The sequence below is a fragment of the Bufo gargarizans genome, chromosome 4 (assembly GCF_014858855.1).
Source record: "Bufo gargarizans isolate SCDJY-AF-19 chromosome 4, ASM1485885v1, whole genome shotgun sequence".
In the NCBI taxonomy this organism is placed as follows: Eukaryota; Metazoa; Chordata; class Amphibia; order Anura; family Bufonidae; genus Bufo; species Bufo gargarizans.
The window spans coordinates 228,041,064-228,069,012 of NC_058083.1; positions in this window are offsets into that span (position 1 = coordinate 228,041,064).

Sequence of the window (27,949 nt, forward strand, 5' to 3'; positions counted from 1 at the left end):
TAAAATCAAGTGTGCACTGCGCAACGCCATCTGTAGCAAGGTCCACCTAACCACAGATACGTGGACCAGTAAGCACGGCCAGGGACGCTATATCTCCCTAACTGCACACTGGGTAAATGTAGTGGCAGCTGGGCCCCAGGCGGAGAGCTGTTTGGCGCACGTCCTTCCGCCGCCAAGGATCGCAGGGCAACATTCTTTGCCTCCTGTTGCCACCTCCTCCTTCTCGGCTTCCTCCTCCTCTTCTTCCACCTGCTCATCCAGTCAGCCACACACCTTCACCACCAACTTCAGCACAGCCCGGGGTAAACGTCAGCAGGCCATTCTGAAACTCATATGTTTGGGGGACAGGCCCCACACCGCACAGGAGTTGTGGCGGGGTATTGAACAACAGACCGACGAGTGGTTGCTGCCGGTGAGCCTCAAGCCCGGCCTGGTGGTGTGTGATAATGGGCGAAATCTCGTTGCAGCTCTGGGACTAGCCAATTTGACGCACATCCCTTGCTTGGCGCATGTGCTGAATTTGGTGGTGCAGAAGTTCATTCACAACTACCCCGACATGTCAGAGCTGCTGCATAAAGTGCGGGCCGTCTGTTCGCGCTTCCGGCGTTCACATCCTGCTGCTGCTCGCCTGTCTGCGCTACAGCGTAACTTCGGCCTTCCCGCTCACCGCCTCATATGCGACGTGCCCACCAGGTGGAACTCCACCTTGCACATGCTGGACAGACTGTGCGAGCAGCAGCAGGCCATAGTGGAGTTTCAGCTGCAGCACGCACGGGTCAGTCGCACTACAGAACAGCACCACTTCACCACCAATGACTGGGCCTCCATGCGAGACCTGTGTGCCCTGTTGCGCTGTTTCGAGTACTCCACCAACATGGCCAGTGGCGATGACACCGTTATCAGCGTTACAATACCACTTCTATGTCTCCTTGAGAAAACACTTAGGGCGATGATGGAAGAGGAGGTGGCCCAGGAGGAGGAGGAGGAGGAGGAAGAGGGGTCATTTTTAGCACTTTCAGGCCAGTCTCTTCGAAGTGACTCAGAGGGAGGTTTTTGGCAACAGCAGAGGCCAGGTACAAATGTGGCCAGCCAGGGCCCACTACTGGAGGACGAGGAGGACGAGGATGAGGAGGAGGTGGAGGAGGATGAGGATGAAGCATGGTCACAGCGGGGTGGCACCCAACGCAGCTCGGGTCCATCACTGGTGCGTGGCTGGGGGGAAAGGCAGGACGATGACGATACGCCTCCCACAGAGGACAGCTTGTCCTTACCCCTGGGCAGCCTGGCACACATGAGCGACTACATGCTGCAGTGCCTGCGCAACGACAGCAGAGTTGCCCACATTTTAACCTGTGCGGACTACTGGGTTGCCACCCTGCTGGATCCACGCTACAAAGACAATGTGCCCACCTTACTTCCTGCACTGGAGCGTGATAGGAAGATGCGCGAGTACAAGCGCACTTTGGTAGACGCGCTACTGAGAGCATTCCCAAATGTCACAGGGGAACAAGTGGAAGCCCAAGGCCAAGGCAGAGGAGGAGCAAGAGGTCGCCAAGGCAGCTGTGTCACGGCCAGCTCCTCTGAGGGCAGGGTTAGCATGGCAGAGATGTGGAAAAGTTTTGTCAACACGCCACAGCTAACTGCACCACCACCTGATACGCAACGTGTTAGCAGGAGGCAACATTTCACTAACATGGTGGAACAGTACGTGTGCACACCCCTCCACGTACTGACTGATGGTTCGGCCCCATTCAACTTCTGGGTCTCTAAATTGTCCACGTGGCCAGAGCTAGCCTTTTATGCCTTGGAGGTGCTGGCCTGCCCGGCAGCCAGCGTTTTGTCTGAACGTGTATTCAGCACGGCAGGGGGCGTCATTACAGACAAACGCAGCCGCCTGTCTACAGCCAATGTGGACAAGCTGACGTTCATAAAAATGAACCAGGCATGGATCCCACAGGACCTGTCCGTCCCTTGTCCAGATTAGACATTAACTACCTCCCCATAACCATATATTATTGGACTCCAGGGCACTTCCTCATTCAATCCTATTTTTATTTTCATTTTACCATTATATTGCGAGGCTACCCAAAGTTGAATGAACCTCTCCTCTGCCTGTGTGCTAGGCCTAAATATATGCCAATGGACTGTTGCAGTGGTGGCTGACATGAAGCCTGATTCTCTGCTATGACATGCAGACTAATTCTCTGCTGACATGAAGCCAGATTGTCTGTTACGGGACCTCTCTCCTCTGCCTGGGTGCTGGGCCTAAATTTATGACAATGGACTGTTGCAGTGGTGGCTGACGTGAAGCCTGATTCTCTGCTATGACATGCAGACTGATTCTCTGCTGACATGAAGCCAGATTGTCTGTTACGGGACCTCTCTGCTCTGCCTGTGTGCTAGGCCTAAATATATGCCAATGGACTGTTGCAGTGGTGGGTGACGTGAAGCCTCATTCTCTGCTATGACATGCAGACTGATTCTCTGCTGACATGAAGCCAGATCGTCTGTTACGGGACCTCTCTGCTCTGCCTGTGTGCTAGGCCTAAATATATGCCAATGGACTGTTGCAGTGGTGGGTGACGTGAAGCCTCATTCTCTGCTATGACATGCAGACTGATTCTCTGCTGTCATGAAGCCAGATTGTCTGTTACGGGACCTCTCTGCTCTGCCTGTGTGCTAGGCCTAAATATATGCCAATGGACTGTTGCAGTGGTGGGTGACGTGAAGCCTCATTCTCTGCTATGACATGCAGACTGATTCTCTGCTGACATGAAGCCAGATTGTCTGTTACGGAACCTCTCTCCTCTGCCTGTGTGCTAGGCCTAAATATATGCCAATGGACTGTTGCAGTGGTGGCTGACGTGAAGCCTCATTCTCTGCTATGACATGCAGACTGATTCTCTGCTGACATGAAGCCAGATCGTCTGTTACGGGACCTCTCTGCTCTGCCTGTGTGCTAGGCCTAAATATATGCCAATGGACTGTTGCAGTGGTGGGTGACGTGAAGCCTCATTCTCTGCTATGACATGCAGACTGATTCTCTGCTGTCATGAAGCCAGATTGTCTGTTACGGGACCTCTCTGCTCTGCCTGTGTGCTAGGCCTAAATATATGCCAATGGACTGTTGCAGTGGTGGGTGACGTGAAGCCTCATTCTCTGCTATGACATGCAGACTGATTCTCTGCTGACATGAAGCCAGATTGTCTGTTACGGGACCTCTCTCCTCTGCCTGTGTGCTAGGCCTAAATATATGCCAATGGACTGTTGCAGTGGTGGCTGACGTGAAGCCTCATTCTCTGCTATGACATGCAGACTAATTCTCTGCTGACATGAAGCCAGATTGTCTGTTACGGGACCTCTCTCCTCTGCCTGGGTGCTGGGCCTAAATTTATGACAATGGACTGTTGCAGTGGTGGCTGACGTGAAGCCTGATTCTCTGCTATGACATGCAGACTGATTCTCTGCTGACATGAAGCCAGATCCTCTGTTACGGGACCTCTCTCCTCTGCCTGGGTGCTGGGCCTAAATTTATGACAATGGACTGTTGCAGTGGTGGCTGACGTGAAGCCTGATTCTCTGCTATGACATGCAGACTGATTCTCTGCTGTCATGAAGCCAGATTGTCTGTTACGGGACCTCTCTGCTCTGCCTGTGTGCTAGGCCTAAATATATGCCAATGGACTGTTGCAGTGGTGGGTGACGTGAAGCCTCATTCTCTGCTATGACATGCAGACTGATTCTCTGCTGACATGAAGCCAGATTGTCTGTTACGGGACCTCTCTCCTCTGCCTGTGTGTGTGCTGGGCCTAAATATATGCCAATGGACTGTTGCAGTGGTGGCTGACGTGAAGCCTCATTCTCTGCTATGACATGCAGACTAATTCTCTGCTGACATGAAGACAGATTCTCTGTTATGGGACCTCTCTCCTCTGCCTGTGTGTGTGCTGGGCCTAAATATATGCCAATGGACTGTTGCAGTGGTGGCTGACGTGAAGCCTCATTCTCTGCTATGACATGCAGACTGATTCTCTGCTGACATGAAGCCAGATTCTCTGTTACGGGACCTCTCTCCTCTGCCTGTGTGTGTGCTGGGCCTAAATATATGCCAATGGACTGTTGCAGTGGTGGCTGACGTGAAGCCTCATTCTCTGCTATGACATGCAGACTGATTCTCTGCTGACATGAAGCCAGATTCTCTGTTACGGGACCTCTCTCCTCTGCCTGTGTGTGTGCTGGGCCTAAATATATGCCAATGGACTGTTGCAGTGGTGGCTGACGTGAAGCCTCATTCTCTGCTATGACATGCAGACTAATTCTCTGCTGACATGAAGACAGATTCTCTGTTACGGGACCTCCCTCCTCTGCCTGGGTGCTGGGCCTAAATATATGCCAATGGACTGTTGCAGTGGTGGCTGACGTGAAGCCTCATTCTCTGCTATGACATGCAGACTAATTCTCTGCTGACATGAAGACAGATTCTCTGTTACGGGACCTCTCTCCTCTGCCTGGGTGCCGGGGCCTAAATATCTGAGAATGGACTGTTCCAGTGGTGGGTGACGGGAAGCCAGATTCTCTGCTATGGAACCTCTCTCCAATTGATTTTGGTTAATTTTTATTTATTTAATTTTTATTTTAATTCATTTCCCTATCCACATTTGTTTGCAGGGGATTTACCTACATGTTGCTGCCTTTTGCAGCCCTCTAGCTCTTTCCTGGGCTGTTTTACAGCCTTTTTAGTGCCGAAAAGTTCGGGTCCCCATTGACTTCAATGGGGTTCGGGTTCGGGACGAAGTTCGGATCGGGTTCGGATCCCGAACCCGAACATTTCCGGGATGTTCGGCCGAACTTCTCGAACCCGAACATCCAGGTGTTCGCTCAACTCTAATAGGGAGGAATTATTCCATTATTCCTCCCTATTCCAGTATTGAAGCAGAAAAGTGTCCAATAAGGGAATGTACAGCCTGAGTAATAGGAACAATTCTATTATACCTTGCTGCAATGACTGGGGATCCAAATTGCCATTATACTGCTGCTTTCAGTTTTCCAATAAATGATACTCTGTAATTCTAGCAAACCTTTCTTGTTATTGGGGTGCAAGAGCTGTGTGATACAGACATTAATAGGGTGCATTGCTATGAAATACTTCGTCTTATTAGCCCTTGTGTGGTGCAGTTATATCTTCTAAAGCCTTTTTTGGCACGTATTAGTGAGAAAAAAGGTTTTTTTTGCCGTTCCGCGTTGCAGTTATATGTTCTAAACCCTTGTTTGGCGTGTATTAGTGGCAAAAAAATAAGGGCTTATTAGCCATTGTGTGGTGAAGTGAGAAAATTACAGCCATTTTTGGCATGTATTAGTGGTAAAAAAAAGTATTATTTGCCTTTCAGCAGTGCAGTTACTGTCCCACAGCCTAGTTGAATGGCACCGCCCCCTCCACTATGTCAACTAATTCATTCAAGCTACACACCTTGTCCTTGCATGCTCCCTGGTATCACCTTGACCTCCTGGTTTTGACCTTGCTAGTTCGGCTTCTCTTTGTCTGTTTGTTTGTCTCTCCACACTTACGCAGGTTAGGGATTGCCGCCCAGTTGCGCTCCGTTGCCTAGGATGGGTAAGTGCAAGTAGGCAGGGACAGAGGAGTGGGTGGAGTCAGTTTGCACCTTTCCTATCCCCTTCTCGTGACAAGCCCTTTTTGTTGTGTATTAGTGACAAAAATAGTATTATTTGCCGTTCAGCGGTACAGTTATATGTTCAAAAGCTTTTTTTGCCATGTATTAGGCTAGTTTCACACTAGCGTTCGGCTGTCCGCTGGTGAGCTCCGTTTGAAGGGGCTCACGAGCGGACCCGAACGCTTCCGTCCAGCCCTGATGCAGTCTGAATGGATGCGGATCCGCTCAGACTGCATCAGTCTGGCGGCGTTCAGCCTCCGCTCCGCTCAGCAGGCGGACACTTGAACGCGGCGTGCGGATCCATCCAGACTTACAATGTAAGTCAATGGGGACGGATCCGTTTGAAGATGCCACAATATGGCTCAATCTTCAAACGGATCCGTCCCCCATTGACTTTCAATGTAAAAGTCTGGACGGATCCGCTCAGGCTAATTTCACACTTAGCTTTTTTTTGCTAATATAATGCAGACGGATCCGTTCTGAACGGAGCCACCATCTGCATTAATATGATCGGATCCGTTCAGAACGGGTCCGATCGAACGCTAGTGTGAAAGTAGCCTTAGTGGGGAAAAAATGGCTTATTAGCCGTTGTGTAGTGAAGTGAGAAAATTACAGTCCTTTTTGTCATGTATTAGTGGCAAAAAAAATATTATTTGCTGTTTAGCAGTGCAGTAATATGTTCTAAAGCTTTTTTGTAGTGTAGTAGTGGCAAACAAAAAGTATATTTTGCTGTTCATTGGTGCAGTTATATGTTCAAAAGCCTATTTTGGCATGTACACTCACCTAAAGAATTATTAGGAACACCTGTTCTATTTCTCATTAATGCGATTATCTAGTCAACCAATCACATGGCAGTTGCTTCAATGCATGTAGGGTTGTGGTCCTGGTCAAGACAATCTCCTGATCTCCAAACTGAATGTCAGAATAGGAAAGAAAGGTGATTTAAGCAATTTTGAGCGTGGCATGGTTGTTGGTGCCAGACGGGCCGGTCTGAGTATTCCACAATCTGCTAAGTTACTGGGATGTTCACGCTCAACCATTTCTAGGGTTTACAAAGAATGGTGTGAAAAGGGAAAAACATCCAGTATGCGGCAGTCCTGTGGGCGAAAATGCCTTGTTGATGCTAGAGATCAGAGGAGAATGGGCCGACTGATTCAAGCTGATAGAAGAGCAACGTTGACTGAAATAACCTCTCGTTACAACCGAGGTATGCAGCAAAGCATTTGTGAAGCCACAACACGCACAACCTTGAGGTGGATGGGCTACAACAGCAGAAGACCCCACCGGGTACCACTCATCTCCACTACAAATAGGAAAAAGAGGCTACAATTTGAACGAGCTCACCAAAATTGGACTGTTGAAGACTGGAAAAATGTTGCCTGGTCTGATGAGTCTTGATTTCTGTTGAGACATTCAAATGAGTCCGAATTTGGTGTAAACAGAATGAGAACATGTATCCATCATGCCTTGTTACCACTGTGCAGGCTGGTGGTGGTAGTGTAATGGTGTGGGGGATGTTTTCTGGGCACACTTTAGGCCCCTTAGTGCCAATTGGCCATCGTTTAAATGCCACGGGCTACCTGAGCATTGTTTCTGACCATGTCCATCCCTTCATGACCACCATGTACCCAATGTATCAGATGGCTACTTCCAGCAGGATAATGCACCATGTCACAAAGCTTGCATCATTTCAAATTGGTTTCTTGAACATGACAATGAGTTCACTGTACTAAAATGGCCCCTACAGTCACCAGATCTCAATCCAATAGAGCATCTTTGGGATGTGGTGGAACGGGAGCTTCGTGCCCTGGATGTGCATCCCTCAAATCTCCATCAACTGCAAGATGCTGTCCTATCAATATGGGCCAACATTTCTAAAGAATGCTATCAGCACCTTGTTGAATCAATGCGCTGTAGAATTAAGGCAGTTCTGAAGGCAAAAGGGGGTCCAACACTGTATTAGTATGGTGTTCCTAATAATTCTTTAGGTGAGTGTATAAGTGGGGAAAAAGGAGTTTATTAGCCATTGTGTGGTGAAGTTGAAAATGAAAGCCCTTTTTGGCGTGTATTAATGACAAAAAAAAAAGGATTATTAGCCATTCAGTGGTGCAGTTATATGTTCTAAATCTTAGCAAAAAAAAAGGGCTTATTAGCGTTTGTGTGGTGAAGTGAGAAAATTACAACCCTTTTTGTCCTGTATTAGAAGCAAAAAAAAGGTATTATTGGCCATTCAGCGTTGCAGTTATATGTTCTAAAGCTTTTTTGTCGTGTTTTAGTGCCAAAAAAAGTTTTATTTGCCGTTCAGCGGTGCAGTTATATGTTCTAAAGCCTTTTTTGGCTGGCATTAGTGGCAAAAAAAAAGGGTTTATTAGCCATTGTGTTGTGAAGTGAGAAAATTGCAGCCTTTTTAGCATGTATTAGTTGCAAAAAAATTGTATTACTTGCCGTTCAGAGGTGCAGTTATATGTTCTAAAGCCTTTTTTGTGTGGTGAAGTGACAAAATGACAGCCCTTTTTGGCGTGTATTAGCGGCAAAAAATTATTATATGTTCTGAAGCCTTTTTTGCTGTGTATCAGTGGCAAAAAAGGGCTTATTACCTGTTGTGTGGTGAAGTGACAAGATGACAGCCTTCTTGGGGGTGTATTAATTTTCTTTTTTATTTACTTATTTAATCTAATAGTATGTCAGACATAGAAGCGAGAGGCCCTGCACAGGGGAGGGGCAGAGACCTAAATGTTTCTGGTGCATGCACAGGTCGCAGAAGAGTAAAGGGGGCGTGGCATCAGGGGTCACTTTGAGAAGCCTAGGCTCCCAGTGTCATCTAGCGGTCTTGTCTTGACCATCAACCCAGCGGTTCTTTAATGGTTGACTCTCTCATCTACTTCGTCCCAAGTGACATCAGACACCACCAGACAAGAGTCGGTGGGTTTGTAAGACACAACTCTTAGTTGGCTCCACCGCTTCTAATTTAGTGCAAATGTTTTTTTTCATGCTCCAGTGTTTGTAGAGGGACACAGTATAAAAAGCATAAAAGCCAAGGACCAGTACTGGGTGGCAACGTACTTAGACCCCCGATACAAACACAAAATGGCGGACATGTTACCAGCTTCACAGAGGGCTGTCAGAATGCAGCATTTCCAGGCCTTGCTGTGAGAGATGCTGCATTCTGTTGAGGGCACTGGGGGAGGAATTTCCACCCACAGCAAAACAGGTGCGGGTACCAATTCTACCACGCCTGCAAGAAGAGGGCGGTTTGAAGTTGCGTTGGTCACTTCGGATATGAGATCATTCTTTCAGCCAACCCATCAACAGCCGCCCTCCGGATCGAGCCTAGACCGACAGGTGTCCGACTAAATCGGGTTAACGGCTGATATGGACGGTCTGAGAAGCGAGCAACCCCTGGACTACTGGGTGTGCAGGCTTGGCCTGTGGCCAGAGCTGGCACAATTTGCCATAGAACTCTTGGCTTGCCCCTCGTCGAGTGTCCTGTCCGAAAGGACGTTCAGCGCAGCAGGGGAGATCATGACAGATAAGCGCACTCGCCTAGCTTACAACAGTGTGGACTACCTCACATTTTTAAAAATGAATGAGACATGGATCTCGGAGGAATTCAACACCTGTGACGACCATGTGTAATTGACTTTCCTCATGGCAGCCCACACATATCCGCCACCACCCAGAACATAGAATGGTTCTTGCCTTATGTATATACAGCGGCATAAAAGACCATTTTCTGTCAGGTGAATGCCTAATTTTTTGGGCCTGTACTGGCCTACAGTAAAATTTGTATGCAGTGACCGCCTAACGTACCTCCATCTACATCATCACAAGTTCTATTCTGTCAGATGAATGCCTGACTTTTGGGGCCTGTACTCCAGTGGCCTGCAGTAAAATTTTTATCCAGTGACTGCCTAATTTACCTCCAGCCACATCATCGCAAGTTTTTTTTTCTGTCAGGTGAATGCCTAATTTTTGGGGCCTGTACTCCCATGGTCTAAAATAAAAAATTTCTAGGGCGCATTTTTGAGAGTTTCCCTTTAAGATGCATAAAAATGGCCCCTGATTAAAATACATATTTTTGGTGTGAATTTTTGCCAATGATCCCTCTCTGGTATGTCACTGTCCATGTTGTGGGCCTATTTGTGCACTTCTAGTAAGTATTTGTTGGCTGCAAATATGACCTGAAGGTTTTTTTAGGTTCGCCTGCCATTAAAGTCAATGGGGCCGGCCGCGAACGCGTGGGTCGCAAACATTTGATCACGAATTCACGTTCACTTTCACGAAAGGCCCGGGCCAATGTTCGTCCAACACTACTGTTAATACCAAAGAATGGGTATACTGTAGCATAATGTTGCCTGCTTACTCTGTCCTGCACATGAACCACACTCTTTAGGTAACAGCTACATTTCTCTTTTGCACACACTGAAAGCCTATTGCTTATTTCAAACACCCCAATCACTTTCATAACTGTAAAATATGTAAAATAACTCTATTTATGTTTTCAGTTTTATGCAAATGTTGTATGCTCCAAATTTAGTTACCTGTTACAGAAACAAGAACAGTTTTCACAATGTGTTACTAGCTGATAAGGCAGATCACAGCTATAACTTATAAGACTATCATGCCAAACTCCAGATAATTTCAAAGGGTTCACAAACTTTCCCTGATGAATTGAAATGCAGGTGTTGGATGACAGCATAACGTTTGGCACATTCTCTCATCTGTAATTAATCATGATACAACATATTGCGTGGGCACCTTTATCAAAGTTTGGCTATAGAGGTTTTGTTCTGAAAACCAATATTAAAATCAAGAGAAATAAAAGCAGGACTTTTCTGTTTTAAATTATAAAGTCTACCAGCAATGAAGAATAGAAACATTACCATACTCTTATATCTTCATGTGCAGAACAGTTTTAAAGCCCTTTACATCAAAGTTCAGTCATTCATGCTACAAACCTCTCCTTTCCACTAAGGTACCACATTCATCTGGTTACATGATAATATGCAAGTTTAAAAATCATGGAACCACACAGCTATCATACCATTTCAGGCTTAGAAAAAATCTAAATTTAACCGCTACCCGACTGCCTAAGGTAGGATTGCGTCCTGCGGGCGGCCTGGTTATTCCTCCTTGACGTGCCGGTGCGTCATCTCGCGAGACGCGAGATTTCCTGTGAGCACGCGTTCACAGGATCCGAAGGTAAACTAGTTGATCTACAGCCTGCCAGCAGCGATCATTCGCTGGCAGGCTGTAGATGCGATTTATTTTTAACCCTTGAAAGGTATATCAGACGCTGTTTTGTTAACAGCGTCTGATATACCTGCTACCTGGTCCTCTGGTGGTCCCATTTGCTTGGATCGACCACCAGAGGACACAGGCAGCTCTGTAATAAGTAGCACCAAGCACCACACTACACTATACCCCCCCTGTCACTTATTAATCCCTTATTAACCCCTGATCACCCCCCTGTCATTGATCACCCTCCTGTAAGGCTCCATTCTGATGTCCGTATGTGTTTTGTGGATCCGCAAAACACAGACACCGGCAATGTGCTTTCCGCATTTTGCGGATCCGCACATTGCCAGAACTATATAGAAAATGCCTTTTCTTGTCCGCAATTGCGGACAAGAATAGGACATGTTCTATAGGCTCTACAAAAAACGCAGTGTTCGCCCGATCAAGCCTGATCTTGTGTGCACACTTGTGTTCAGTCCGCCCCACCGCAGTGATAGAATTTTTTTTTCTGATCACTGCAAAAACACTGTAAAATCGCTGTGGCACTATAAAGATCACTTTCGAGGGGCATGGCGAATTCATAGATTTTTTTGGGGCACAAGTTAGTGGAATTTTATATTTATTTTTTTCTTACAAAGTATCATATTCCACTAACTTGTGACAAAAAATAAAATCTCACATGAACTCACCATAGCCCTCACAGAATCCAAATGCGTAAAAATTTTTATATTCCAGACTTCTTCTCACGCTTTAGGGCCCCTAAAATGCCAGGGCAGTATAAATACACCATAAGTGACTCCATTTTGGAAAGAAGACACCCAAAGGTATTCCGTGAGGGGCATGGTGAGTTCCTAGAATATTTTTTTTTTTTTGTCACAAGTTAGCGGAAATTTTTTTTTGGGGGGTTTTGTTTTTTTCTCTTACAAAATCATTTTCCGCTAACTTGTGCCAAAAAAAATATATTCTAGGAACTGACTATGCCCCTCACGGAATACCTTGGGGTGTCTTCTTTCCAGAATGGGGTCACATGTACCGTTACAGGGTGTCATTCACTCAAATACCTTGCAGATAAAAAAAATTCTATCTAAAATGTTTCTGTGATATAATCACATTTGCAAGCCCGTGTGTGTCAGGCCCACACAAACTGTATAGTTGCTAGGCCTCCACTCATCCGGTTACAGGGTGTCATTCACTCAAATACCTTGCAGATAAAAAAAAATATATTTAACATTTTTCTGTGATATAATCACATTTGCAAGCCCGTGTGTGTCAGGCCCACACATACTGTATACTGGCTAGTGGCTAGGCCTCTACTCATACCGTTACAGGGTGTCATTCACTCAAATACCTTGCAAATATAAAAATTCTATCTGAAATTTTTCTGTGATATAATCACATTTGCAAGCCCGTGTGTGTCAGGCCCACACATACTGTATACTGGCTAGTGGCTAGGCCTCCACTCATACCGCTACAGGGTGTCATTCACTCAAATACCTTGCAGATAAAAACAAATTATATTTAAAAAATTTCTGTGATATAATCACATTTGCAAGCCCGTGTGTATCAGGCCCACACATGCTGTATACTGGCTGGTGGCTAGTGGCTAGGCCTCCACTCATACCGTTACAGGGTGTCATTCACTCAAATACCTTGCAGATAAAAAAATTATATCTAAAATTTTTCTGTGATATAATCACATTTGCAAGCCCGTGTGTGTCAGGCCCAAACATACTGTATAGTTGCTAGGCCTCCACTCATACCGTTACAGGGTGTCATTCACTCAAATACCTTGCAGATAAAAAAAAAATATATTTAATTTTTTTCTGTCATATAATCACATTTGCAAGCCCGTGTGTGAGGCCAACACATGCTGTATACTGGCTAGTGGCTAGGCCTCCACTCATACCGTTACAGGGTGTCAGTCACTCAAATACCTTGCAGATAAAAAAATATATATTTAAAATTTATCTGTGATGTAATCACATTTGCAAGCCCGTGTGTGTCAGGCCCACACAGACTGTACTGTGCCCACTGCCCACCACTTATATAGGTTGGCACAGTACCTTGCATGCATAGTACCACTTCACATTAAAAAAAAAATGACAGTCAGAGGCAGGCCATCCCACAGGGGCCGTTGTGGTCGTGGTGCTGTTATTTCCACTGGCCCTGGAATAATGCCCAGTGTTCAGAGGCCACGTACCCTGAACCCAAAAAATTCGGAGAAAATAGTTGACTGGCTTACACAGGACACCCAATCTTCAACAGCTTCCGCTAAGAACCTTGACGCACCATCCTCTTCCAGCTCAGCTTTGGTCACCTGCTCTCAAGTTACCACTCTCCCGCCCACCGCCACCACCACCATTACCACCACAGCCGCTTCACTTGATCCCTCAGATGAGTTATTTACACATCAGTTGTATGAAATTAGTGATGCGCAACCATTATTGACAGGGGATGTAGATAACAGGGATATGTCTCAGTCAGGCAGCATTACGCCAATCAACGCATGCTGTTGCCACCACCAGAATGCCATCATTGCAAAGCTCAGCAGTGTGGCATTTTTTTTGTGTGTCTGCCTCTGACAACAGCGATTTGCAACCTGTGCCAAAAGAAACTGAGTCGTGGGAAATCCAACACCCACCTAAGTACAACTGCTTTGCGAAGGCACATGATCGCACATCACAAACGCTTATGGGATCAACACATGATGACAAGTAGAAGCAGCACACAAGCTCAAAGCCACCATCCTCCTCCTGGTCCAGCATCTATAGCCACGTCAACCACTGCTGTCCTCCTTGCCCCCTCTCAACCACCCGCCACTCCGCCTCTTACCTTCAGCAGTTCCATCTCATCTGCCCACAGTCAGGTGTCTGTAAAGCAAATGTTTGAGCTTAAGAAGCCAATGTCACAGAGTCACCCCCTTGCCCGGCGTCTGACAGCTGACTTGACGGAACTCTTAGCCCGCCAGCTTTTACCATACCAGCTGGTGGAGTCTGAGGCCTTCAAAAAATTTGTCGCTATTGGGACACCACAGTGGAAGGTACCCGGACAATTTTTTTTTTCTAATAAGGCAATCCCAAACCTCTACTCAGTGATTGAAAAGGAAGTCATAGCATCTCTGGCATACAGTGTTGGGGCAAGGGTCCATCTGACCACTGATACCTGGTCTGCAAAGCACGGTCAGGGCAGGTATATCACCTACACTGCGCATTGGGTCAACCTGCTGACGGCTGCCAAGCATGGAATGCGTGGCTCTGCAGCGGAGTTGGTGACACCGCCACGACTTGCAGGCAGGCCTACTGCCACTCCTCTACTCCTCCTACTCCATCCTTTTCCATAACCTCCTCGGCTGAGTCCTCTTCTGCTGTGGCATCTGGCTGCACATCAACTAAATTACCCCAGCTCCCCAGGGGCTATTCCACATCCCGGATAAGACAGTGTCACGCTGTCTTGGGGTTGACTTGCCTGAAAGCAGAGAGCCACACCGGACCAGCAATCCTGTCCGCCCTGAACGCACAGGTGGATCAGTGGCTGACCCCGCACCAACTGGAGATCGGCAAAGTGGTATGTGACAATGGAAGCAATTTGTTGGCGGCATTGAATTTTGGCAAGTTGTCACATGTGCCGTGCATGGCACATGTGTTGAATCTCATCGTACAACGCTTTGTGTCTAAGTACCCAGGCTTACAGGACGTCCTCAAGCAGGCCAGGAAGGTGTGTGGCCATTTCAGGTGTTCCTACACGGCCGTGGCGCACTTTTCAGACATTCAGCGCCGAAACAACATGCCAGTGAAGCGCTTGATTTGCAACAGCCCGACACGTTGGAATTCAACACTCCTAATGTTCGACCGCCTGCTCCGAAAAGAAAAAGCCATCAACGAGTATTTGTATGACCGGGTGCGAGGACAGCCTTTGCGGAGCTGGACGCTCATGCGCAATGCCTGTAGGCTCATGCATCCTTTTAAGTAGGTGACAAACCTAGTCAGTCGCACCGAAGGCACCATCAGCGACCTCATCCCATTTGTTTTCTTCCTGGAGCGTGCCCTGCGAAGAGTGCTGGATCAGGCTGTAGATGACCGTGAAGAGGAAAAGGAAGAGTTGTGGTCACCATCACCACCAGAAACAGCCTTGTCATCATCGCTTGCCAGACCTGCGACAACGCTGCAAGAGGAGTATGAGGAAGAGGAGTCAGAGGAGGAATGTGGCTTTGAGGAGGAGGAAGACCAACCACAGCAGGTATCCGAGGGTGATCGTTGTTGTCACCTATCTGGGACCCGTGGTGTTGTACGTGGCTGGGGGGAAGAACAGACCGCCAATGACATCAGTGAGGAGGAGGAACGGGAAATGAGTAGCTCGGCATCCAACCTTGTGCAAATGGGGTCTTTCATGCTGTCATGTCTGTTGAGGGACCCTCGTATAAAAAGGATGAAGGAGAACGACCTGTACTGGGTGGCGACGCTACTAGACCCCCGGTATAAGCAGAAAGTGGCGGAAATGTTACCAAATTACCGGAAGTCAGAAAGGATGCAGCAGTTCAAAACCAAACTAAAGAATATGCTTTACACAGCTCATAAGGGGGATGTCACAGCACAACGGGAATCTAACAGGGGAAGAGGGGAAAGTAATCCTCCTCCTACCACGACCACGGCGGCAAGGGCAGGACGCTTTACAGATGTGTTGTTGATGGAGGACATGCGGCGCTTTTTCAGTCCTACACATCGCCACAGCCCTTCGGGATCCAGCCGACAGGTAGCAGACTACCTCGCCTTAACTGCAGATATCAACACTCTGAGGAGCGATGAATCCCTTGACTACTGATTGTGCAGGCTTGACCTGTGGCCTGAACTATCCCAGTTTGCGATAGAACTTCTGGCTTACCCCGCTTCAAGTGTCCTGTCAGAAAGGACCTTCAGTGCAGCAGAAGGCATTGTCACTGACAAAAGAAGTCGCCTCAGTCAAAAAAGTGTTGATTACCTCACCTTCATTAAGATGAATGAGGCATGGATAGCGAAGGGACTGACAGTGGGGGATACGTTTGACTAACAAAAGGCCTGATGACATGCCTTGGCCTCAAAATGGTCCCCACGCAATTTAATGTCTGCATACCGGATGACTTTCGTGAATTCTCCGCCACCAACTAGGGTTCAAGCCACAATGTTTTAGTCACCTTTCTGCCTGGAAAACATATACCTAATTTTTCAGGCATGTGTACATACATAATTTTTCTGGCCTCTAGTGCTGCACGGTGTCTGCAAAAACAAAACAAAAAAAAGGCACATACATGTGTCAATTCCCCTTCGTGATCGGTACCTTGTTGTGGTGAAGGGGCTTGCGTATCACAATGAAGCGATCATCACCTCTATGAGTGTGTTGGCAATGTTGCCACACCCCAGATAAGGCCGTTGCTTCATTATGATCAGACTAAAAGCGATCGGCTGGATAATTTTTCATAGAAAAAACATTATTTTTTTTATTTTTTTTGTTGTATGGGTTTTTAATACATAAAATAAAAAAAATCATGATAAAGTCTCTTAATAGTTTATTAGAAATAATGCAGACAATTTAAAAAATCCCCATCAATTCCAATACAAAGCAAGTACAGAGCTCAGAACAAAACTATTTCAGGATGTCGTTAATTCGACAATGATTAATCAATTCGACACACGTCCCCGGATAGGGGACGTAACAGGGATTAAACTGATGAGAATAGTACTACAGAAAATACCACTCATATCGGGTGTGACAGTAAATTGCACGGCGCAGACGCAGTGACTGTGGCGTGGATTCAAACAAAGGGGAGGGAGCCAGCGTTTTTTTAACCATCTCCCCGTTCAAAAAATCAATTTTACCGCCTCCGGACCGCCTAACCAAGAGCCGTGACTTCCTGTTAACGCGCGCACAAAGGCGCGCATGTTCACAGGAACGGAAGGCAAGAGACCGGATCTCCAGCCTGCCAGCGGCGATCATTCGCTGGCAGGCTGGAGATGCGATTTTTTTTAACCCCTAACAGGTATATTAGACGCTGTTTTGATAACAGCGTCCAATATACCTGCTACCTGGTCCTCTGGTGGTCCCTTTTGTTTGGATCGATCACCAGAGGACACAGGTAGCTGTGTAAAGTACCACAAAGCACCACTACACTACACTACACCGCCCCTGTCACTTATTAACCCCTTATGAACCCCTGATCACCCCATATAGACTCCCTGATCACCCCCCTGTCATTGATCACCCCCCTGTCATTGATCGCCCCCCTGTCAGGCTCCGTTCAGACGTCCGTATGATTTTTACGGATCCACGGATACATGGATCGGATCCGCAAAACACATACGGACGTCTGAATGGAGCCTTACAGGGGGGTGATCAATGACAGAGGGGTGATCACCCCATATACACTCCCTGATCACCCCCCTGTCATTGATCACCCCCCTGTCATTGATCACCCCCCTGTAAGGCTCCATTCAGACGTCCGCATGATTTTTACGGATCCACGGATACATGGATCGGATCCGCAAAACACATACGGACGTCTGAATGGAGCCTTACAGGGGGGGATCAATGACAGGGGGGTGATCACCCATATAGATTCCCTGATCACCCCCCTGTCATTGATCACCCCCCTGTAAAGCTCCATTCAGACGTCCGTATGATTTTTACGGATCCACGGATACATGGATCGGATCCGCAAAACACATACGGACGTCTGAATGGAGCCTTACAGGGGGGGATCAATGACAGGTGGGTGATCACCCATATAGACTCCCTGATCACCCCCCTGTCATTGATCACCCCCCTGTAAGGCTCCATTCAGACATCCGTATGTTTTTTTACGGATCCACGGATACATGGATCGGATCCGCAAAACGCATACGGACGTCTGATTGGAGCCTTACAGGGGGGTGATCAATGACAGGGGGGTGATCACCTCATACAGACTCCCTGATCACCCCACTGTCATTGATCACCCCCTGTAAGGCTCCATTTAGACATTTTTTGGGGGCACAAATATTTTATTTTTATTTTAATTTTCTTACAAAGTCTCATACTCCACTAACTTGTGTCAAAAAAATAAAATCTCACATGAACTCACCATACCCCTCACGGAATCCAAATGCATAAAAATTTTTAGACATTTATATTGCAGACTTCTTCTCACGCTTTAGAGCCCCTAAAATGCCAGGGCAGTATAAATACCCCTCATGTGACCCCATTTCGGAAAGAAGACACCCCAAGGTATTCCGTGAGGGGCATATTGAGTCCATGAAAGATTGAAATTTTTGTCCCAAGTTAGCGGAAAGGGAGACTTTGTGAGAAAATACAAAAAAAAAATCAATTTAAGCTAACTTGTGCAAAAAAAAAAAAAAATATTTGATGAACTCGCCATGTCCCTCATTGAATACATTGGGGTGTCTTCTTTCCAAAATGGGGTCACATGTGGGGTATTTATACTGCCCTGGCATTTTAGGGGCCCGAAAGAGTGAGAAGAAGTCTGGGATCCAAATGTCTAAAAATGCCCTGCTAAATTGAATTTGGGCCGCTTTGCACATCTAGGCTGCAAAAAAGTGTCACACATGTGGTATCGCCGTACTCAGGAGAAGTTGGGCAATGTGTTTTGGGGTGTCATTTTACATATACCCATGCTGGGTGAGATAAATATCTTGGTCAAATGCCAACTTTGTATAAAAAAAATGGGAAAAGTTGTCTTTTGCCAAGATATTTCTCTCACCCAGCATGGGTATATGTAAAATGACACCCCAAAACACATTCCCCAACTTCTCCTGAGTACGGCGATACCACATGTGTGACACTTTTTTGCCGCCTAGGTGGGCAAAGGGCACACATTCCAAAGAGCACCTTTCGGATTTCACATCTCATTTTTGACACATTTTGATTTCAAACTACTTACCACACATTAGGGCCCCTAGAATGCCAGGGCAGTATAACTACCCCACAAGTGACCCCATTTTGGAAAGAAGACACCCCAAGGTATTCCGTGAGGGGCATGGCGAGTTCCTAGAATTTTTTATTTTTTGTCGTGACATCCGTAGATGACGCCTCTAGTTCTGCAATAGATAAATGACCAGATTTCAAATCTTTGTTGTGTCACAGTACTGATGAAGCTATTCCCCCTTTTTATCGCACCGGATGCCACACAGCCGCTACAAGGGAACGTGCCCTTTGGTTGACGATTGAGCTACGTCCCTGGTTGCGATGGTTGTAGAAGGCTGTGTACCAAACGATCTCTCAAACTGTGGTCACGGCGAAAGGTGATGCTTGGGGTCTCAGCTATGAGGTGTCCCACATCTGGGTCCGACTTGAGGATACCCCAGAAGCGAGTGAGAACCTCCCGTACTTCACTCTTAGCTTGATCAAATGTGGCAATAATCAGAATTGGGTTGCCTTCACTATCTCTGGTATGTGGTATCATCAATGTATCGCGGTTTACTGTAAGCGAGTGCTGGTATGCCTTCGTCAGGACCTGTCGTGGGTAACCCCTGTCAGTAAACCTATTTTGAAGGTCACTGGCCGCCACCAGGTAGTCCACCATCCTAGAGCAGTTTCTACATAATCTTAGGTACTGTGCTTTCTTAAGCGCTGCCGGTTGGCAGCTGTCCCACTGTAGAAGGCTGTTAGTGGCTGTATCCTTCCTGAACATGCGGGTACCTATATTACTTTTAGGGTCCCTAAAGTTGTTGAGATCCAAGAAGGTAATATGGTTACCTTCTTGGATCTCATTGGGGATGTCACGTAACAGGGATTAAACTGATGAGAATAGTACTACAGAAAATACCACTCATATTGGGTGTGACAGTAAATTGCACGGCGCAGACGCAGTGACCGTGGCGTGGATTTAAACAAAGGGGAGGGAGCCAGCGTTTTTTTTAACCATCTCCCCATTCAAAAAATCAATTCAATTCACCTTTCGGGGACCCTTGGTGTTGTACGTGGCTGGGTGGAGGAAGAAACCTTTAATGACATCAATGGGACATGGCTAGCTTGGTATCCAACCTTGTGCAAATGGGAAGTTTGCGGTTGGGCAAATGGACTGTTTGCGGTTGTTTGCGGTGCATTAAAAGGGGAGTTTGGTCTGTCAATGTCTGTGAAGCTGGCGTAACCCTTACACTACCTGATCGATACAACATCATACCTGATCTTATACACACTCTAGATGTTTTAAACCACGTTGTTCAAAAAAATTTAGGATTGTTAGGTGATTTATGCCCTTTATGGATTAAAGTCCAACTCTGCGTCAACTATGTTATTTTTCATAGGAGTTTTGCCATGGATCCCCCTCCGGCATGCCACAGTCCAGGTATTAGTCCCCTTGAAACAACTTTTCCATCACTACTGTGGCTAAAAAGAGTCCCTGTGGGTTTTAAAATTTGCCTGCCTATTGAAGTCAATGGCGGTTCGCCCGTTCGTGGAAATTTGCGTTCTCCGTTCGCAAACGCAAAATTTTACGTTCGCAACATCTCTACTGATCAGTGAGACCGAGTTTTCTTTTCTGTTCCCCAAACATCCAGTGGTCCCCTGTTTCTACTGTTTACCGAAGGTCCACAAGTGGGGAGACCCCACTAAAGGGTAGACCCATTGTCTCTGGGGTGGGGAGCTTAACACAGGGGATCAGTATATACGTAGATAAGATCTTACATCCCTTTGTGTTGGCTTTGCTGTCCTATGTGAGAGACACTACAGATGTGATAAAAAAAACTTGAGGGTATTCACATTGATGACCAGACCTTTCTGGCTAGCCTGGATGTTGAGGTGCTCTACAGCTCCATACCCCAACATAATGGGTGTGGAGCTGTAGGGGCATTTTTACAAGAACGGGGTGTTACTGCAGTTCATTCTGGAACACAATGTGTTTCTGTTTGATGGTAGCCTGTTACACCAGCTTAGGGGAGTGGCCATGGGGAGCCCATGTGCACTGACCTTTGCCAACCTCTACCTTGGCTGGTGGGAACGGAAAGTGGTGTTTACTGAAGAGGAGAATAGATGGATTAAACATATAGGCCTTTGGTTACGCTATATCGACGACGTGGTCTGGGAGTGTGAGTGACTTTAAAAACGTTGTCACTGACCTCAAAAGGAATAATTTGGGACTATATTTCACGTCGGAAATCCATCAAAACCATATTACCTTCTTGGATCTCAACAACTTTAGGGACCCTAAAGGTAATATAGGTACCCGCATGTTCAGGAAGGATACAGCCACTAACAGCCTTCTACTGTGGGACAGCTGCCAACCGGCAGCGCTTAAGAAAGCACAGTACCTAAGATTATGTAGAAACTGCTCTAGGATGGTGGACTACCTGGTGGCGGCCAGTGACCTTCAAAATAGGTTTACTGACAGGGGTTACCCACGACAGGTCCTGACGAAGGCATACCAGCACTCGCTTACAGTAAACCGCGATACATTGATGATACCACATACCAGAGATAGTGAAGGCAACCCAATTCGGATTATTGCCACATTTGATCAAGCTAAGAGTGAAGTACGGGAGGTTCTCACTCGCTTCTGGGGTATCCTCAAGTCGGACCCAGATGTGGGACACCTTATAGCTGAGACCCCAAGCATCACCTTTCACCGTGACCACAGTTTGAGAGATCGTTTGGTACACAGCCTTCTACAACCATCGCAACCAGGGACGTAGCTCAATCGTCAACCAAAGGGCACGTTCCCTTGTAGCGGCTGTGTGGCATCCGGTGCGATAAAAAGGGGGAATAGCTTCATCAGTACTGTGACACAACAAAGATTTGAAATCTGGTCATTTATCTATTGCAGAACTAGAGGCGTCATCTACCTCGCAACGTGTATGTGTGGCCTTTAGTACGTAGGCAAAACCATACGGGAGTTCAGATGGAGGATAGGGGAACACCTCAATGATATCTGCAAAGAGGCGGATAAATGGAGACATGACACACGAGTGTCATGTCTCCATTTACCACTCTGGAAACATCGAGGCGATCAGATTCTTAAGGGATTGAAGTCATCAGAAGCACACCTAGAGGGGGTGATTTTGATACAAAATTATTACAGAAGGAGGCAGAGTGGACGTTTAGGTTGCGAACCTTACGTCCAGGAGGTCTGAATGAATACATTTTGTATACTTGCTTCCTATGAAGCAAGCTGGCTTTCTCCTTTACTCTTATTATCAACTACACAGCTCTAGCTCTCTATGACGGCTTCTCACCTTTAATTTCTTCTGTTCATCTGCAATAAGATGGGAAGACTTCATGTCCCCTCTCCTCCCTCTCCCTCATATATACTTTTAGTGTTTATATCTAGTGTTGAGCGCGAATATTCTAATTGCAAAATTTTTTCACGAATATCGCGATTTCGAGATTTCACAAATATTTAGAATATAGTGCTATATATTTGCGAAATCGAATATTCTTTTATTTTTTTTATTTTTTTTATGCTCCAGTCAGTGCCCGTTGCTTCTGTGCTCATGGAGCGTCCCCATCACCATGGGAACGTCTCCATATACTAGAATGTACTGTCGTATTTGAGAATTACGTTGAAATCGCAATTCGATTAATTAGCGAATATGACGAATGTATTCGTCATATTCCACAAAACTAATATACGAATGTATTCGTCATATTCCACAAAACGAAGATATTCTCCATCTTCGTTTTAGCTACCTATTCATCAACTTCGCGAATTCTAGCAATCATATAGGAAAGTTTACTATAGAGACAACTAAGTTTAATTCGCTATGCGATTATATTACTTAGCTTTTTTTAAAAATAAATAGAATAATTATAATACCTGATAATTATTGTAATTATTCTATTTATAAAAAAAAAGCTAAGTAATATAATCGCATAGCGAATTAAACTTAGCTGTCTCTATAGTCATTGACCTATATGATTGCTAGAATTTGCTAAGTTGATGAATAGGTAGCTAAAACGAAGATGGAGAATATCTTCGTTTTGTGGAATATGACGAATACATTCGTATATTCGTTTTGTGGAATATGCCGAATACATTCGTCATATTCGCTAATTCTACCAAGCCATTGAGGCCAACCATAGTAAACCAGGTCCAAGTTAAAATCGCAATGCGATTAATATAACTCGAAGTAATCGCATGGCGATTTCAACTTAGCACTGTTATATTCCATAGTAGCCTAGAATTAACGAATATGGAATATAGCAGTGCTGAAGTTGAAATCGCAATTCGATTATTATAACTTGAATTAATCGAATTGTGATTTCAACTTAGTACTGCTATATTCCATATTCGTTAATTCTAGCCTAATATGGAATATAGCAGTGCTGAAGTTGAAATCGCAATTCGATTAATATAACTCGAAGTAATCGCATGGCGATTTCAACTTAGTACTGCTATATTCCATATTCGTTAATTCTAGCCTATGGAATATAGCAGTGCTAAGTTGAAATCGCAATTCAATACATTCAAGTTATAATAATCGAATAGCGATTTCAACTTTTTACGTATATTCTTAATATTGCTCTAACTTCGTCTTTTAGAATATTCGTAATTTTCTAAAAGACGAAGTTATAGCAATATAACGAATATTCTAAAAGACGAAGTTAGAGCAATATTACGAAATTTCGTAAAATACACATATAGATTGTAATTTAGCTAATATACTGCTATAGTAATTTTTTTTAATAGTGTACATCTTTAACAAAACTTAAGTTCTGAAGAGGCAAAAAAAAATTAGAGAAAAAAATAAGGATTATATATTAGCTAAATTACAATCTATATGTGTATTTTACGAAATTTCGTAATATTGCTCTAACTTCGTCTTTTAGAATATTACGAATATTCTAAAAGATGAAGTTAGAGCAATATTAAGAATATTCATAAAATACACATATAGCCTAGCCATAGTCAATTAGTCATAGGAACGTTGCCTAAGAAAAAAATCGCAATACGCGATTAATTAAATTGCATATTAATCGCGATAATTGGAATAATTACGAATATTTGAAAATTACGAAATATCGCGAAATCGAATATGGCACCTCCCGCTCATCACTATTTATATCTAGTGCCCTTACCTTATATCACTATCCTTCCTACATCTGTTGTACATTTTATCTGGTGGTCCTGCTGGTTCTGATGTTTGATGCAATTGATGCATTTAATGCTGATACATGTTTTCTTTGATATAATCCTTGACATTATGAATTTATATAGTTACACTCAAGTGCCTTTTTTATCCCATGGAGTAAAAGGGATCCGTTATTTCATTAGAATCATGTTTATAATTTTTTCATGAAAATCATGCAACATATTTCTAAATTATTTATATGAATCATGTATTATATGAATTATATGAATTATGTACCCATAGAGGTTTTTCCTTCTTGTTTTTTCATTTCTTTGTATCGCAAAATCATGTATCCCACACATTATGTATTTATACATATTTGTTTGTTTTCATCTTTTACATCAGCCTGATGAAGGGCATACTTTGTGCCCTAAACGTTGCTTCAGTCCCAAAAAGGAGCACTATGTCCGGCTAATAAAAATAATAATCAATTAACCAAATCTGGAGTGCTGTCTGAATTGCTGAATATTCCTATGAAGGTCATGTCCTGATCTACTGGGCCACTCTGGGTATCCCACTACCAGTTACCTGTGTACATCACACTGTGAGTGGTGTTACTATGTATGGGACATTACCTAGGCTATGCATTATTCACATACTGCGGTTTTACATGCAGGGGGAGTTATGTTCACACATGTCACTTCTGCATGCAGTGAGCGTTTGCACCCCTGAGATCGTAGTATAGTCTTGTTACTAGTATTTACAGTCATGTGCTATACCTCGGATTGATTGATCAGCGGCTCCTTAGTTCCTTTGATGTTGCTGGTGCTTGCTGTTATTGAGTATAACCGCCGATTGGTCCCTGTGAATGAATGGGAGTGTTTTTACACTCTGATGAGGATCACGTCGATGTGGAGGGCGGTGAGGAGAGCGGAGGCGGTCAGTGTCTCTGATACGCCTACTGCTCTCCTGATTTGCCAGCGAGTGCAGTATCCGCCCCTTTTGGGGGAGGGTCTCCCCCTATTTGACAAGCGGCTAGCGGTGGCCGTAATTACTGCCACCCTAGCGCCGATGCCGTAGCCTCACCACACGAGGCATACGGCGTTCTATGTGTTTGTCTGTCCTGAACCCTAATTACCAAGCTCCTGATGAGCCTACAGGGCGAAACGTAGAGCAGGATAGTGGGTATAGGTTCAGCGCTACCCTTCTATGGGGACATAGGATAGTTTAGCCCCCACGCTAACTATGCCAGACAATTAGATTATTGCATGTTAGAGGCACTGAGGGGACTGTACAGCATTAGTGGGGAGGCAATTTTTTGGTCACCCGCCTGCAGCAGATCCTGGCCTTACAGTCTATTGCAGTCTGGCATTCTGTTAGAACTGATAGTGACCAGTAACATTATATGGATACACCGCGCCACAGCAGCCTTTTGAAGGGGATACTGGTTTCTATATATCATTGAGTGTAGCGCGTGAACCAGTGGTGCACACTCTGGGGAATGATCCTCTAGGCAGCCAATAATCCCGGTGCTTTACCGCAGCCTGTCATCTAGTGCTTTATTAAGGATACTTTTCAGATCAGCTAGGAACCTGTTTGTTTGTTTACATTGAGGTAGGGCTCACCTACCCTTCCCCTTATTTTAACGTATATCCAATAAAAATTTGAGGTTTTTAACTTCTCTACAATGTTTCAACTGTGAACAATATTTAATTTGAAACGTAACCCACATTACTGTTTCTGTGCCTGTCTTACATGTAGAAGCAGTGCTGGATAAGCCAAAGTTATGAATCCAGTGATTGGGATTTATTAAGACCAGGGTCAAAAACACCAGTATTAATAAATATGCCCCTAAGTTCTTTACCTTAGGAGACAAGTAACATACCTCTATAATCAGTGTTTCTGCCACTATTTACATAATTATGTTCAATTACAAACAAAAACAGGAACAAAAAAGTGAAATACAATATATGATTGTTGGAAGCCCAATGTTTTAGTGACTCTTGACTTCAGGCCTTTACAGCAAAGTAGAATTGGGCCATAAATACCTTAATGCACCTTTACACTACCCAAACATCAGGCAGATCATCACATCAACAAGGAACGTTCATTAATGATAATCTGTCAGTGTAAAGGTGCTGCTAATTACATGATGAATGAGTGAAAATCTAATTCATGGGGTAATTTGATCTTTCATGTGGTCATTGTTTGCCGGCAGCAACAGAAAGAAAAAATATTCTGCATGGGGATGAGCAAACGGCATTAGCATGCGTGCTTTCTACACCTCTGCAACAAAATCATGCAGTGTGCCACACAAAAATGCACAAGGTTAGGGTCCATCACAGGCCCTCTCCATAATAGAAGGGCCCCCACAAACCTTTCCCAGTCCCTCCGGGCCAGAAGGCTCCTGCAAGGAACCGAGACAAAACAGACAACCCCCAGCCAAAGCCAGGTGTACGCCAAGGCAACCCTCAGCCGAAGCCAAGGGTATGCCAAGTCTGTGGGCCAGCTCTCACCTAGGCTGCCACCAAAGGTGTCGGCAAAGAGTTTCAAAAACTAGGCTGGGTTCTCTCCGGAGGGAAAACCCAAGGGTTTTGCAGGGGGGGTGCGGAACCGGGATGACCACACACACACCACCTAGACTTCTGGGGGGGTACCCTTAAGGGTGCCGCAACCCAAGAAATCCTTGTGACAAACAAGCGTGGAAAAAGAACACACAGTGAACAAAAAAAGTTAAATAAATAGTGAATGTGTGCAGAAGCTCAGACCAGACATTCGGCCGGAATTATAAAAATATCTCCTCCTTAAGCCAGGCCTGACGGCCGGGCAAAGAATAGAGGTGTGTGCGCTCAAAATGTGAGAAAGTGAAGTGCGTGCAAATGCGCCATCACAGTAGGCTCCCACCCCCAGTGAGTTAAGGCACCCCAGGGTCACCACTCCAGGGGAACTTCTGCACCTCGGGCTTTCAAACATCTCAGTTCCTGGTTTAGATCCAGCAGAGCCTTTGGTCACCTGGCATAGGGCACTAATGGCCCAAGCCGTACACCTTAGGGATGCTGTGTGGTTATCTGCTCTACATCCTGGCATGGCTCTGTCCAACAGGAATCTAAGAACATATACGTATTACACTTGATCTTAGCCAAAATGCCGAGATGCGATAAGTGTAAATCCACCACTGATGAGCAGGCGTTCCTTCCCAACAACCATCTCCTTAAATTGAGCAGCGTGCTGTGGACAAGTCTTAACTGTTTAACAGACTATTTGTTCTGGGAAATCAAGAGTTACCATGCATGGGAGACAATACATGGCCTTGCCCCCTGAGGAGCACACCTGTGAACATGTGATTGACAATGCTTCCAGATCTGGTCCATCACAGGCCCTCTCCATAATAGAAGGGCCCCCACAAACCTTTCCCAGTCCCTCCGGGCCAGAAGGCTCCTGCAAGGAACCGAGACAAAACAGACAACCCCCAGCCAAAGCCAGGAGTATGCCAAAGCAACCCTCAGCTGAAGCCAAGGGTACGCCAAGTCTGTTGGCCAGCTCTCACCTAGGCTGCCACCAAAGGTGTCGGCAAAGAGTTTCAAAAACTAGGCTGGGTTCTCCCCGGAGGGAAAACCCAAGGGGTTTTGCAGGGGGGTGCGGAATCGGGATGACCACACACACACCACCTAGACTTCTGGGGGGGGTACCCTTAAGGGTGCCGCAACCCAAGAAATCCTTGTGACAAACAAGCGTGGAAAAAGAACACACAGTGAACAAAAAAAGTTAAATAAATAGTGAATGTGTGCAGAAGCTCAGACCAGACATTCGGCCGGAATTATAAAAATATCTCCTCCTTAAGCCAGGCCTGACGGCCGGGCAAAGAATAGAGGTGTGTGCGCTCAAAATGTGAGAAAGTGAAGTGCGTGCAAATGCGCCATCACAGTAGGCTCCCACCCCCAGTGAGTTAAGGCACCCCAGGGTCACCACTCCAGGGGAACTTCTGCACCTCGGGCTTTCAAACATCTCAGT